The following is a 5,190-nucleotide window of genomic DNA, read 5'->3' on the forward strand; positions in this document are numbered from 1 at the left end:
ACCGTGCCCATAGGTCGCCTTCCTGCGAGGTTGTCTCGCCCTAGGGGCCTGCGTGTAGGTGAGGCCCCCCGTTGGAGGCAGTGGGGTCGGTAGCCCCCGGGCAGGATTGGAGTGGGAAGGGGAAAAACGTGCCTCGAGGAAGATGAGGGGGGTGAGGGTTGGCTGTGAGGCACTGTGCTGGGGTTTGCCCTCAGCCGGTGCCCTGCGGGGATGGGCAGTTGATCAGTGCTTTCCAGGATGGTCCTGGCTGCCATCTTCTGCCCCGGCCCTGGGGATGTGCTGGGGATCGCAGCTAGGAGCTTGGCCTCCGTGGGAGAGCCATGGCTGGCAATAACGTCTTGCCAGCGGCTGGGCTCGGCTGGTGGGTGATGTAGGGTGAAGAAACTGCTGCTCCAGTGAGAGTCACACATTTATTAAGTGTTGTGCCTCTGTATCTCTTTAAAGGAAAAAGTCATGAGAACACTTGGAAAAGACCTTAAATGGAGCAGAAAGCAAAACCTGCAGAAAGCAATTAAGGTAAGTGCATGCATAGACATTCGCTCTTCTCTGCATGTGTTACACTTAGAGTTCCCCTTTTATACTTATTTTGAGAGGCAGAGGAGGTGAACTTAGAATATCTAAGTACCTTTGAATAGACAAATGATATTTTTCCTCTCCTGTTAATCCTTATTGCACTTGCTTAGCTACAGGCTATAAAATGTTAGAAAAACTTGCAAGTTATGGCAAAACGGCATCTTTCAGATGCCGTGGCATTCCCTCCTTTTGGCACTAGAGGGAGTACTTGCTATTTAAAATCCAGAGTTACCTGATTTGATAGAAGTCACTGGATGGATGTAGGAAGCAGTCTGTTTGTTGGCACTGCAAGCTGGCTTTTCCATATTTAGAGGGTGGTAAGAGCAAAAGAACTAATGACAAACTTGCATATACAGTAGGTACACAGATGAATACCTGTTGATCACCAGCAATATGCTTGACAGTAAACAAGATGCAAAATACAGGCAGCTCTTGCCTTAAGGAGTTGACGAGTATCACTCGTTCTGGTGAGATTCAAATACGCTGATGGATGGAGTGGGAGGTAAAGATGTAAAAGGAAATAGACGTATTGAAAATGCTGAAGCAGGAGATAAGCAGCGCACCCTTAAATGCAACCACAATACAGAAATGTAGTCACCAGCATGCTGAGAATGTCACTTCCGTGTAAATATTTTATGTAAGTAACCCCGTGGGAAAAGCTATTTTGTTAAACTGAGTAATGACTGGAGTCTACAATAGGAAAAATCTGGTGGGGATAGGGGTGGAGAGGGAGCTAATGGCCAAAACTCAACAGAATGTATCAGTCTGGCAGTGCATGTTAGCTGGCTGTTTCTGATATGTGAACAGCTGCTAAGTGCACGCCAGACCGTTTCATTCAAAAGCGTCGTGGAAGACTCAGAAGTTGCCTTCTCTTACTGTGGAGCAAGCAGAAGTCAATTAGCCAGTGCTTTCCTGTAGCTGCTAACAGCAGCCCTAGGGCAAGTAAATGTTTTAGTGTCTTGTTTTATTTTGAGAATTCAGGACTGGTGAGATAAGATTTAAGTGATTCAGGACCTGATTTTAAGAAGCAAAGGTTTCAAATTTGGTACTCATTCACTTTGATACAAAGCATCTAACTCTGGCTGTCTTCAAGCATGACTTCAAACGGCTTTGCATCAGAATGGATGTTGCAGGTAAAATTTTACCTCCATACAGCCTAAATCAATGGGGTTGAATCTTGGGATCTTTATGCATCCTCCATTTTATGACTGTAAATGGAGGTGCAGTGTGGCACATCACCTGAAGGTAAGTTGCACTATGGAGTAACCAAGTATAACTTCAAAATAACCTAAAATTGACCAAACTGAGTTAAATTCAGGGTTCATCGAGCCCAAGATCCTGAATCCAGTGATGACCATAAATCAAGGAGGAAGAGGAATAAAATAAAGTGTATATGATACTAATTAACCTGGTGGTGATACATGGCATGCTGGTGCTGATACAACTAAGGCAAGAAACTGGCTGCAACACTTTACAGTTCCTTGATGACAGTCTTGGATCTGATTCTAGTCACGTTTCACATGGACTTTATACTATTACTTTAGTTCAAGTCTGTTACTGAATCAGAGTTTTTTCTGTGCCATTTATTTTGTGAAAATGTTCACTGTTTCAAGTGGAATAGCTATGAAACATGAACCTCAAGAGGTGAGCAATACTGAATTCAGGTAGAAAATAGAAGAGACCTCTCAAATTCAGGCCCATGATATTTCGTGGGAGATCTCATTATGTATGAACTCTGTGTCTGGTAGGCAGTGTACTGTTAGCTGGCTGCTCTGTTTGAATGTAGCAGTCACTAATGCACTGTCACCTGATGCAGGGCCGGCTCATCACTGTTTGAAGGCAGTTACCCTGGAAAATGTCAGGCATCTCTATTCCAGGAATATGGGTGGTGCATCTGTGTGTGATGGGATGGCAGTGTATGTTAGCTGGTTGAAATTCTGACATCAGCTAACATGCAGCTGCTGTCCTGCTCCACATACCTCTATCAACAAACTGCAGCGCTACTAGTTTTCTTTGAGGATTTTTTTTTTTCCTTCTGTCAGGCTCGTATTCGGTATTATAGCTGTATCTCATATTCCTGTTATCCAAAGAATTGAAAGAAAATTTTTAGTTATCTAGACTGTTTTTCATCTGCTCTTAGACACACAAGTAGTAGGAAGCTTATAAACACTTGAAATAGGTAAATAATTTAAACAGGTCTCAAACAATTTTAAGCTTTCTTAAAGAAGCAGAGTTTAAAAATTTTTAACTTTTATGACTTTTAAGATTTTTTTATCTAAACTTTTATATAATTGGCAAAAATAAATTTTATTTTAAACTGATCAATTAGCAACTGGCTTAAAATGACATATTCTACTAACAGCCTGAATGCTATATCAGTGTGCTTAAAAACTGCATGCAGTCTTACCAGGATACCCAGTTTTAACGGGATATAATTTGTACCTTGGAAGGATAAAGGCTGGAAGCATGTTGATCCTTTTGACTCATATTACACTGTAAGCTTTTATCAAACACACTGCCACAGGTAACATGGTGGTACTTTTAGTTTCATCTTGACACTTATTTACAGAATGCAGAGAAAACTGTTGTTATAGGAGCGCCCAGACAAAGTAAGGAATGTATCCCATTCTTGCAAACCCTCCAAGGAAGGTCTCTTCAGGAAGGAAATAGCAATTTTTGTGAAGGTCTGCAAAATTAGGCTGATCCTAGTGTTGTGTGTGGTGATTAGGCAGTGTAGTTAGTTAGCTGCTCTTTATACACCAGCAACTAACTACACTACCACATTAGCACATCACTGCATCACTGTTGAGACAAGAATATAAGGAATGTGATTATAAATATCTCATCAGATCTTTAGTTGGTGTGGGGACCTATGCCTAGCTCCCCTGGTGAAAGGAGCTGTGCTAGTTTATGCAAACCAAGTGAATGAAGGGTATACAAATAAACTTAATTGTTTGACACAATTAGGCAGATAAGCCAACTGATTTCTAAAGAACTACTAATGTATGTATTGCATACTCAAGTAAAAGTTTCAGGTTTGGGCCCCATGTGAATTTATGCTTCTCTTACACTGCTAAATGGCATCATCTTAACCTTTGGAACATTCATGGATGGTATCAAAAGGAGAACAGTGGGACCACAGATATGGTTCTGAAACTCTCTGCTTTATCTTTACTGCTGCAGGTCATCCTGTGGGAGGAGAATTCTGTGGTTTCAGCTCAGACTAAGCTGAGTGAAATGAGAATTGGTGGAAAAGAAGGGTTTCTAATTCACTAGAAAATTCTTTGATCAAGGATTTGATCAAAAATGAGCCTAAGAGGGGAGGGAAAGAAATTTCTCACGAACCAGAGGTTCTCTGCAGCTTGTCAGCTCCACGCTGGAACTGTGTTCTTCCAGGTTGCACTTAGGCATAAATAAAAGAACCTTAGAATCATCCACTGCATTGAGTTCAGTGAAATCAATTTCTAAGAGTGGCCACAGCTCCTGGGATTTGTGGCTCTGGAGGCAGTTCTGCTTGCTCTAAGGGCACATTCCTTGGACTGAGGACCAGGGTAAACAGAGACCTAGAACAAGCAAAGCAGGAGAAAGAAGCATGAACCAGTCACGAAACTGGAATAAAAATCAGATCTCCAGACTGTCAAGATAAGAAGCCAAAATCTGGGCAGAAATCCAGTCAGAAGTGGGAGCAGGAACGAGGACAAGAAGCAGGGCGAGAGCAGGAAAACGAGGTAGTGCTGAGGTGTGAAGCATGTGTGGTGGTATCGGATTAGAGCCACAGACTGCAATAAGATGAGCTATAAGGTGATGTTGCTGCAGTCAGGGCTGAGATGAAACACTTCTACAGAGTCCTTCATCCTGAGTGACTCTGCTCTAGGGATGTGTCCAGATGTGAAGATAACGTTTATTGCTTCTTTGCAAATAGAGAAATCGGGGAGCTGGGACTACAGATCACGCATACAGGCTGTTTCAGAGCAACAGGAACTGTGTCCAGCGACGTAAATAAATCATGGCCAGAGTTCAAAATCTGTCTGTGCAACTGTTTGCACACTTGATGTGATTTTTGGCTTCATCATACAGTGACTGAGGCAGGTTAGGTTATATCATGGGCCATAAATTGTTCTCTGTAGGGAGTACGAGAAATGCCACCCTCTTACGTGAGAGAAGAGAATCTAACTATGTGAACATGACAAAAAGGCTTCTGGCCTTATTTACTAGTATAAATGTTGTTTTGGAAGTCATCTCTGGACGTCTCAGTTCCTCAAACATGGCACATATTCACTGAACCATTGATGTATGTGCTCAGCAAGCAAGCATTTTCTGATAGAACTTGAACTAACTGGGATATGTCCAATCACTGACTCTATTTGGTGTGTATTAGTATATTTAGAATATTTGCACTCCTAGGTAAAATTTTGGAACAAGAAGCTGATAGTTAAATAATATCTGTTGGAGGCAATGAGGATATGTCAGATTGAAGGAGTGAAGGATGCATTAGATTTTTCTGGGTATGCTCAAACTGCAGTGCAAATGTATGGAGAAGTCTTATGAAGTTACAGGTGTTGCTGTAAGGGTGAAATGTAAATGTGAACCAAAATACACACAAAGCAGAGAAGGAAA

Source organism: Dromaius novaehollandiae, chromosome Z (assembly GCF_036370855.1).
Source record: "Dromaius novaehollandiae isolate bDroNov1 chromosome Z, bDroNov1.hap1, whole genome shotgun sequence".
Taxonomy (NCBI): domain Eukaryota; kingdom Metazoa; phylum Chordata; class Aves; order Casuariiformes; family Dromaiidae; genus Dromaius; species Dromaius novaehollandiae.